We start from the raw sequence: 10,528 nt of genomic DNA, 5'->3' as shown, positions 1-10,528 counted from the left end.
CTTGTGCCAACATATGTGTATTATAGTTGAGTTTGAGTTTGTGTGTGTGCATAATGCTCTCTTCTTCCTTGGTGGTCAGATGGTAGAGCTGACTGACCAGTAGTAACAGATGCAGTCACAGGCCACAATCAGAACACCCCCATCCCTCCAAATGTGGAGATATTTTGTTATTCTGATGTTTTATTTGATGTCTTGCCCTCGTTTCGAACAGAGTATGTACCAAAGATGTTCCAACTGTAGTCACGTTGGTTACTGCATGACGTTATTGACCGTCACCGGTTCAGCACCATGGACAGCGCCACTGCCAGTGTCCACTGGAGTTTACCTCCTGCTCCTGTTGCAGAGGTCATTTACTGGGGATCTGGCCTGTCCAACAAGACCAGTCAATGACCAAGTGTACCTTTCTGATTCTGTTTTTCCCTAAAGCCCAGGACATTATCGTCATCACCCTCGTTCGCTAACGGGACCATTTGCCATCCCAAGTCTAGTAGGTTAGGGTCGGCTCTCTTATGGTCGCATTGTTGTTTTTCAGCATTTTTAGCAGATGTTATAACCTTGTTGCAGTGTGTGTCCAATACCCAGACCTCCAAGAGAAGTGAGGTACAGTGCAAGCTCACAACATGAGCTTGTAGATTGTCTGCTTTAGTACATAGGGCTTAAGTGGTTAACTCTGAAAGGGTACAAAGGGACCCATATAGGTCCAGTATATACCTATTGAATGGACAGCAAAGGAAAGAAAAAAAAACAGCATTACATCACACGTTCATCCAACGTCTTCATGAAGGAGAGAAAAACAGGAGAAAAAACAGCAGAGTAAGATGAGGTAAATCAGAGAACAGATTGAACATTTTCTTTTGAATTCTAATATAATTATATAATATAAGTATCCAATCAGGATGGAGAACTCAGACAGGATACATTTAAACTCGTGAAATTGTAAGTGATGACACAAAGAAATCAGCTGGAAAAGAACAGAACTGGAACACTATCAAATTTAAGCTGATAAATGTGTACTCTCTCTGGATAATGAAACACCCACCTGAAAATGTATTTTCTGTTTATTAAAGAGCTGTAGAGATGGGAAAGAACCCTGTGACGGAACAAACACTCTAACAATGAATACTATCAGAATATAGTGCTTTAACGTTTTACAAAAATAAAAAATAAAAACGTTTTGTTTCATCCAAAAATAACCATTTACCTTACCTTTAGCTTATTGGTCTTGTACTGGTATGTCATCTATTTTTAATTCATGTTTTAGGTTAATTGTTTTGAGCTCCCTCTAGTGGTCAGACCGCCAGTTCTTCCAATAAAAAAACATTGCACCTGTATCTTCATTCTCTTTGTGAAGCTCTGAAGATACACTATATGCCTGTAAGTTACACATTCTTCTTTTTTTGTATTAATGTGCATTTCTGTTATTACTGTATGTTAGAGCTAGAATGAATTTTCTGTCAAGTTGTGTTTAGTTAATTTATTACTGGTAAGTATCCTGGCTTGTTAAATGTTATTATATGTATTTGGAGGCAGTGCATTTCTTCGTTGTAGTATTTGTAATTATTTTTGTTTTACATTTTGAGCATATATGATTATTGCTTTTGTGTTGTTCCTGATTAAATAAGAGGAGTAAAGAAACTAAACTCATTCAAGCCGCAAGTGTTCTTTGAAATGCATTCCTCAGATGTTAACGATCTGTCTAGCTGGGCAATTCTTCAAGAGGACAGGATATTACACACTTTCAAGGTAGAGAGATTGCAAGTTGCGTGAAGCAAAGTAACACTTCTGAGTTATAAGCCGACAAGCAACTTCTGACCCGATTTGCACCAGCATGGGCACAATGCATAACGGGGCCAGAAGGCATTCCCACTGCACCACACTTCCTCACAGACTGCATCAAAGAAGAAACATGGTACCACCATCACTGCTTGAGAAACGGCAGCAGGAGAGGCCAGGGGGAGAGGGTGGCGGTGTCTTTCTCTATGTGCCTCTCTTAGCCCTCCCCCTTCCCCAGCCACCCCTCTGCCAGCCCACGCCAGCTGTCACTGGGAGAGTGTGGGGGCACTGCACTCTGTCACACACACTAACTGGAGAGAGACATAGGGACCTGGGGGCTGCGATACAGAGATCTGGGGGTGGAAGTGCGTGCGTGCGTACGTGTGTGCGTGCGTGTGTGGGGGGATGTTGGGGGGTTGTAACTTTCAGGGCAGAGACGGAGGAGTCAGGAGAAACAAAGAAAAGCCCTGAGGATGATAAAGTAGTATGAAGGACGGGCAGCAGGGGCGTCACAAGGGGGGGAAAGTGGGACTGAGTTACTAGGGCCCAAAGTGGAGGGGGCCTTAATTATTTTATACTTTAGCTATTGAAAAATAGCAGATATACAAGCTCACAGCGCGGCACTGAGTGCCGCGCTGCAAGCTTGTAGATCTGCTATTTTTGAAAACTTAAGCGAACATTTGTAACTCAAATTTTGCTTCTGGGGGGTACCTGGAACGAAATATTTTGAGATGGGGGTCCGTGACCAAATATATATGATTTTGGGGGTCCTTCACATGAAAAGGTTTGAGCACCACTGACATAGAAACATAGGTTTTTCAAAAAACCTTAGAAGGATTTGAAATATTCAAAGACTTGCACAAATTTTCACGATTTTTCAAAAATAGCAGATCTACAAGCTCGCAGCGCGGCACTCGGTGTAGATCTGCTATTTTTCAATAGTAAAAGCACAAATGTTAGTGAATCCTTGTACCCAGGGCCCAGAATTTGGTGCGACACCCCTGACGGGCAGAACTGCATGGAAGGGCCAAAGGGACGACTTGTGGAGCCACTGTAAACACAGCAAAAGAGAGTGACCCGTCTTGTTTTGAGTGACAGATGAGAAGAGGACTGATGTACACTTTGCCAGGGGAAATGAGAGGGCTTCAAAGTTAATGCACCCAGTCCAGAGACATTGGCTATATATTTTTTGCAGCTGTACATGTTGACAGGCCCATTCTGCACTCTATTGAGAATATGCAGCCATTCGAAGATGATGATTAAATATGGTCGATGGAATATGAGAGTTGCAGGCTGTCAAGTGCTCCTGTCACTGCTCCTTGAACCCCTGCATAATATAAGAACTATAGCATAATGCAGGGAATATACTACGAAATACATGAAGTAGGCATACTCTAGGATTATGCAGGAACTTTTGCTGGGATAATACAGGAAGTATACTATGTTAATACAGGAAGTACACTAACATAATACAGGAACTGCAGGTACATTAAAGGTCATATGACATTAACAAATATTCTTTACATTTTGCATGTTTTCTTTTATGTTTCCTGACCAGAATAACACCAAAAAACCTGAGCTTTCAACATTCAGTGGTTTTTCTGTAATCTGTAGTTTTTTGAATAATTAGGCTCAGCAAAGTGAGTTCATTGGACGTATGCATCATTGTCCAGGGGAGGATATGGTCGTATCACCTTTGCTGTATCACCAGAGCTTTTCAACATGAGGGGAGGTGCAGGGTGTTTGGAGAAGGTGGGAGGGCCAGGGCTTTGGGAGAGGGGGAGAGCAGAGGCGATGATTGACATGAGACAGTTCATGAAAGTCTCTGAACTACGCCATCTCTGGTGACTAGGTATATTATCTTTGCTACTCAAAAGGCCACAGAACAGAACACAGAGAGAAAAAAAATACATGCCATGGCTCCCTGGAGTGGAGTTTTCAGTTTTAACATTTGAATTCACGTTTTAAGGACCAGGACAAATACCGTATTTTCCGGACTATAAGGCGCACTTAAAAACCTTTAATTTTATCAAAAAACTACAGTGCGCCTTAAAGTCCAGTGCACCTTATATATGGATCATTCATTGACATTGACATTCCCTTTAGCACAGCTCCATCTGTTTGATGCATAACGCAACGGTAGCGTCTATTATGTGCGCCTTATAGTCAGGTGCGCCTTATATATGAAAACAGTTTGAAAATAGACCATTCATTGACAGTGCGCCTTATAGTCAGGTGCGCCTTATAGTCCAGAAAATACTGTACTTTTATGATTGGTAAAAACAGCATGTCATAATTCCTTTAACAACGAGCCATCAGCAAGGTGAGCTGCACTCTCCAGAAATGTAATGAGTGGCACACTATGTTACACAGCAGCATGCATATTTCAAACGGTATGTCAAATAATCTACGTTGTGTTATACAGTTTACAAAATATACAGTAAAACATTCCTAGATGCAGTAATGCTTGATCTTGACCCAAATATAGTTTGTATAATTGAATTACATACATGCTTACTCTGTCGTCTAAAGGACCTTGATAAATAATGTGCATAGAATACACATACATCTCCATATGATTATCTAGTGTATAGCAGAATGCACGGTTTCCCTCATGTAAGAATAATGGGGTGCATGCTATTCCATCCACGTCCCCAAATTATCAGCAGCTCAGAAAGCACAGGGTCAAGCCTCCTCTAACTCGTGTGGGTTTCAATTTAGTCACATCGACACCAAGAATAATTTGCCAACAGAAACAAACAGACACATATACACATTCTCAGTGGGATTTTACTTAAGTAGTTATAGGTCTTCTTATGTTGATAATGAATGAAAATTACCTCTGGTTTCATAAAGTGTGCGAGTGTCGTGTGCATGTGTGTGTTTATGAAAGTAGCATTTATGTTATGCATTTATGTGTTGTGTTATGCGTATGTGTGAATACTGTAGCTTAGCAAACACTTCAACCATGGTCATCCATGTTATAAACAAGCCTGCAGGGAGAGGAACACATTATGTATTATAGCTATTGTGAACGTGTTGCTGGGTGGGAATGGATAATGACACTGAGGAGAGTCCGTTTCTCATTTTATCCAATGTCTCTTTATTGTTAACTTAAACCTTTTCTTTATTGAGCGCTCTTAAGCCCATTTTTAATAGCACTTACATCATTTTGTAACTTAAATATTTGCGGTTTATGTTGAAGAAATTTGTATTCAATACAAAACGATTAAAACTTTTATTTTGTTGTTTTACCGATAATACACAAGATTCTGAAATAGTTAGCCAGTGATGTTTTATCTTTTTTGGATCATTATTTATTTCAGTCAGGCAGTGGCAGTGCACATATTGAAAGAAAAGTAAATATGAATGAATGCAGTTTGGCTGGTTGGTGTTCGCAAGAAGCTGCAAACCTTATAGCAGAGAGAGCTTAAAAAGTCTACCTGATTAGTGTCACATAACAGCTGACACATCACCTTATCCGGTGGGGAGAAGCCACTCACGTTGTCTGCCTGAACTACAGTATACCCACCACAGTTTTGCTTTATTTTGTCGAACAAATCCAAAATGTCACACAGGTATAATGTGGGGGAAGAAGCACTTAAACATTTTTACCCAAGTAAAAGTATCAATTGTAGAATTAGCCTACTCTGTTACAAGTAAAAGTCTGGTATTTAAAATTTACTTGACTAAAAGTACAAACAACATTGACCTCAAAATATATTTAAAGTGCCAAAGGTAAAAGTATGCAGAATTTCCTATCGCACAAGATTTCAAAATGTATGCAAATCATTTGAAAATAGCCGAAGTATACATACTAACGCTGAGGTGCATATTTTTAAATAATAATCCATGAAAAGAAATCCTACACACAAAGGTTTCGGTCCCGCTGGACCTTTATCAAGAGACACTATTGATGAAATTTGTTTTTTGTTTGTCAATTTGAATAAAACTGATGCATTTTGCAAGATTTGCAGGATTTTTGTTCATGAAATAATTTTTCATGATTGCTTCAGTTTGTCATTGTCCAACGCACCGGCATCTGAACAAAGTGGATGTGTGAATATTTCCTTTGCATAGTTTAAATAATCAAAATCTACAAAGTAACTTGTATAACGTTTTCAAATAATAGTTGATGTAGTGGAGTAGAATTAAAAGTATTGAACATTTTGTATAAGTACGTATAGCACTTGAGCACCATGTACTTGGTTACTTTCCAAGGATACTGCGGTATATCCACAGGTTTGCTTTATTTAGTTGAACAATCCTAAATGTCACACAGGTATAATGTGGGTGAGTCATTAGCGCTGCCTTGTGTATAGGAGCCGTTCTTAAATGGATGTGGAATTGAGCCCAGAGCCGCCATGAGAATTTGTTCAGGAAAATCAATAGGAAACACAATTATTACATCTAATTCATTACAGTTTAATGGCCTTATAATCAAACATTCTGCTCCGAGTTAATCCAATTTGGGGTCAGTGGTACTCTTTTATGGGCACATGGGGCCTCAAGTGACATTTTCAAGTTGTCAATAATTGTGATGTTGGCTGCGTTTGATGGTGTGTGCCCCAGCGGCACATAAGAGGGCAGCAAGTGTTCCATAAACAGAACACGCTTAAAAACATCTAATATCAAATGTAATGCACAACTGGCTTCACTTTGTGTGTGTGTGTGTGTGTGTGTGTGTGTGTGTGTGTGTGTGTGTGTGTGTGTGTGTGTGTGTGTGTGTGTGTGTGTGTGTGTGTGTGTGTGTGTGTGTGTGTGTGTGTGTGTGTGAGTTTGTCTAGCTATACTTATGGGGACCTCTGACAGTGTGGGGACAAAATAGTAGGTCCCCACAACGGTTAGGGTTAGGTTTAGGTTAGGGGTTAGGTTTAGGGATAGATGTTAGGGTAAGGCCACAGGACTTGCATAAAAATGAATGGAAGTCTATGTAATGTCCCCACAAGTGATGTAAATATATATATAGTGTGTGTGTGTGTGTACTTTCCCCTTGAAAGAACTGGATCTCGTATGGGAAAATGGCCACCTTACCTATTCATTTCATTCAAACATGGATGCCTCAAGCAGCACATTTGAAGTTTCCCACTTTCCAGGTGCCTGTTCCATAGAACATGCTCATTAGTGTCTTTTGCCTTACAAAATACTGTAAACGAGCATTTGTGAGTAGATAGTGCTTGCACACTGACAAGCAGAATTGGCAAACTACTGTGTCTATATCCAAAGAAGGCTGCCAAACAGTTACTTTGGTGCTACTTCCAAGTGACACTGTGTCGCACAGAGAATTGTTTTTGTGCTGTTCTTCGTTATGAGCACTGTCACTTCTCAGGCTTTTGCACTGACCGATGGGGACACTTGTTTGATTGGCATTGCACTACTGATATTGCAGATTTGGCCAATTTGTTTGTTTACGGCAGATATAAATATGATGGTGTAATTCATGAGGACTTTCTGTTCTGTCAATCACTGCAGACTAGAACTACAGCCAAATCTGAAATGCCCAAGGACTTCACTGTTGGTGAGCAGAACAGTTTAACAAAATTGTCTTGCGACAAAACATAGAATTCTGCTTCCAGAAATCTCTTCTGAAATTCTTCATATGACTTTGTTTTACAAAAACACAGTGAATATGCTGTGCTTTCGGTCAAGGGTATCCGCTTTCTCCGTTGTGACCTCATATTGCGAGAAAGGCTTCTCTTCACTTGCTGTCATACAAATTAAATACAGACGCGAAGCAGGATGGATACTGAGCCGAACCTGAGACTGAAGCTGACGTTAATTGACCCAGACATCACAGGACTGTGTTCACAGAGGCAAACACACCCTTCTCAAAATTATACAGGAGTAGATAAAGATGTAAAGGGGTAGGTGCCAGTCTTTGTACTTTGTATCGGGGAAGAGTACAATAGTTACAGTAGTACAGGTTTAGTTTTATTCATTTCTTTCGACAGATAGATTCAGGTTTGGACTTTGGAGTAGTTGGGAATCATCTTTTGATTTTACTTGGTCTTTTTTGGCACAATTCTGGTTCTGTTCAGGCACATTGTATCACTGTAAATAACCATTTACTATATTACTTGCATCTGTTATTTTATATATAGAGGATGGTCAACTCAATAAACCTTCACTTTTGCCTGTCTCCATTGGCATAGTGTTGCGTCTCTTGTCCCTATAGACTCTGGGTTGTAACAATGATGTTAATATTATGTCTTGCCTTTCAGCATTCTCAAGGGATGGAATGATTTAGCAGCCCAGTGGGCATGATGGCTGAAAAACATCAAAACCCAGGGTGCAGAGACTGAATTAATGAAATTGGCCAACAGCAGCGGGTTATAATGTTGCTGAGACAATAGTTTTTGAGTGGAGAGCAAACATTATATAATAACTTGTTTAGTGTATGTACTTATGAAAATAGCCTAGGCCTACATTATTTGGCAATTCAGAAAAAAAAGTCATTCCTGTTGGCTTGTATCAACAGCTACTGTAACATTTCCAGGAGACATAATTACGTATATAATATAATGCAGTTCATATGTATTCAAGGACAGAGAAGAGCATGACCAATTGACCATGTATTTGCAGAAATACATACATAGCTAGAAAATGTCTTCAACATGCTCTCTGCATACAAAAATAGTCATAAACTGAGGGGTGTTAGGCCAGGGAAATACTTCTTACTTTGATACAGGTGCCAGGGACGTGCTGGCCATTGGGAAAAGCGGGACAATGGCCGGTTCATTCCTGGCTGGTCCAGGCTGGCCATTAGGAAAAAAATGAAAATATCGGCCTTCGTTCCATTTTGGGGGCTGGGCGGCCAACAAAGTAAATCGTCACTTTCGGGCAGAAACCTCGTATCTCCAAGTTTCAAATTTGTCATTTTTTTTTCGCAAAGCAAAGCCCTGCTTCATCATACAAGGCTGTTGCACAAAAGTAGTGAAAACAGCAGATCTACAAGCACACAACGCCTCGCATCGGCTGTTTTCACAAGTTTAAATCATTTTTAAAATGATAAATACAAAACAAACGGTTTTGGACGCACAAGGTTTCCACCCGACAACAACGAAATATAACTCATGTAATTGGCCCACTGGCTTGACACTTGTCATGATCTGAAATGGCAAATCTTTGAGTAGCAGCAGCTCTATAGCGCGCAATGAGGGCCTCTCCAACTCTTTTTCCCGGGCTGAATCAGGGGCCCAGCACGTCCCTGACAGGTGCAAACCAATACACAGAAACAGGAATTTGAACCACATGAAAGGCCTGTACCCAGCTGTTCAGCCTTTCTGTGTGAACAATTTACTTTGTGTGATATTTTTCTTATCTTATCTCAAGGAATCGTAACTCAGCGGTGGTGCACTTTGTCAACATAATCTTTGTACATTTCGCTCAGGAGCAAAACGAAGAGAATTTCTCCTGTCCCTCCCTGCGTGGTAGAGGTAAACAAAACGTGTTATGTAGCAGACTACTTGAACTTTTGTGCTCAGCCTGAACAATTCGTCCGCCCTTGAAGGCTACATTCTATCATCCCCGAAGGAAAACTCGACAGCTTTCATTAGGAACAATCTTTTATGTCTAATGCCAGCACACAAAACACGAACCAACTCAATGAGCACAGAAGGGACTGCAACTATAGCCCTATGCCTCAAGGTTTATGCCATAACATCCATAGGTTTGTGACGGTCATGGAATTTATCTTATCTAATTCAATCAGCATAGAATTGTGGCTGCATGGATTTGAGGATAGATAACGTTCCATTGTGCTGATTCTAGACCACAGAGTTAGCTAAACAAACTTCAGTAACACTTTGTAATGCTTATACTAACTTAATAATGTTATAATCATCATCATAATCATCAATCATATATGGAGATCCCTGATGTCATCAATATTAAGCCCATATTTGGCAATGCCCATATATGGATGCTCCATGGCCAGGACATATGTGCCGACATACATGGAGACGACTGTATCATCACTTAGATCTCATCAATCTCACGACACTGACCTCATCAAACCCTGGATATTCCACATGGAGACTCGGACTCCATATATGGATATACTGTGGCTGAGCTGTTCTGACAGTGACATCACAGTGATGACTCCAGCTCAGCAGAAGGGAATACATGCCAAAGCATGCCATGTGCCCATGTGCACGCACCAGGGCCGGATCTCCCCATAGGCAAGGGGGGGCATTGCCCCCCTAAATGCCCTGTCTGCCCCACCAAACAAGATGGCATGAAAAAATAAAAATATATATATTTCGTTTTTTTTTTTTTTTTTTTTTTTTTTTTTTATATTATGCTACAGCTGTCGCACCACCAAAACCAACACCATTTCATTATATATACATTTTAAAAACTCCGATCGCCAATGCCATCTCTCTCCCTCTCTGCACCTCAAAAGAAGTAAAACAAATAATAATGTTCCAGCCAGGCCAGCAGCTCCGCCCCCGATATGCGTTGAATGCGTAGGAGGGAACAGCAGTCAGTCTCGTCTCGACCAGTGTTGCCAGACGTACGATAATTATCGTATTTGTACGATAATTTGACCCTCTGTACGATGTACGATCAATAATTCCAAAAATGCCCAAATGTACGATAATTTCGGCATATCATCAAAAAGAGCGTGAATTCACTATTTTCCCTGGCTGCTGATCTGGGATCTGGTTTGGCTTCTCAAAATAAACCAGTAAATCAGTCAATCTGACCCTAGATCTGTACTTGGAGGCATTAAAAACACTGGTTGCATCTTTCC

The sequence above is a fragment of the Nannobrachium achirus genome, assembly GCF_963921795.1.
Source record: "Nannobrachium achirus genome assembly, chromosome: 8".
In the NCBI taxonomy this organism is placed as follows: Eukaryota; Metazoa; Chordata; class Actinopteri; order Myctophiformes; family Myctophidae; genus Nannobrachium; species Nannobrachium achirus.
This window is presented reverse-complemented; position numbering follows the sequence as displayed.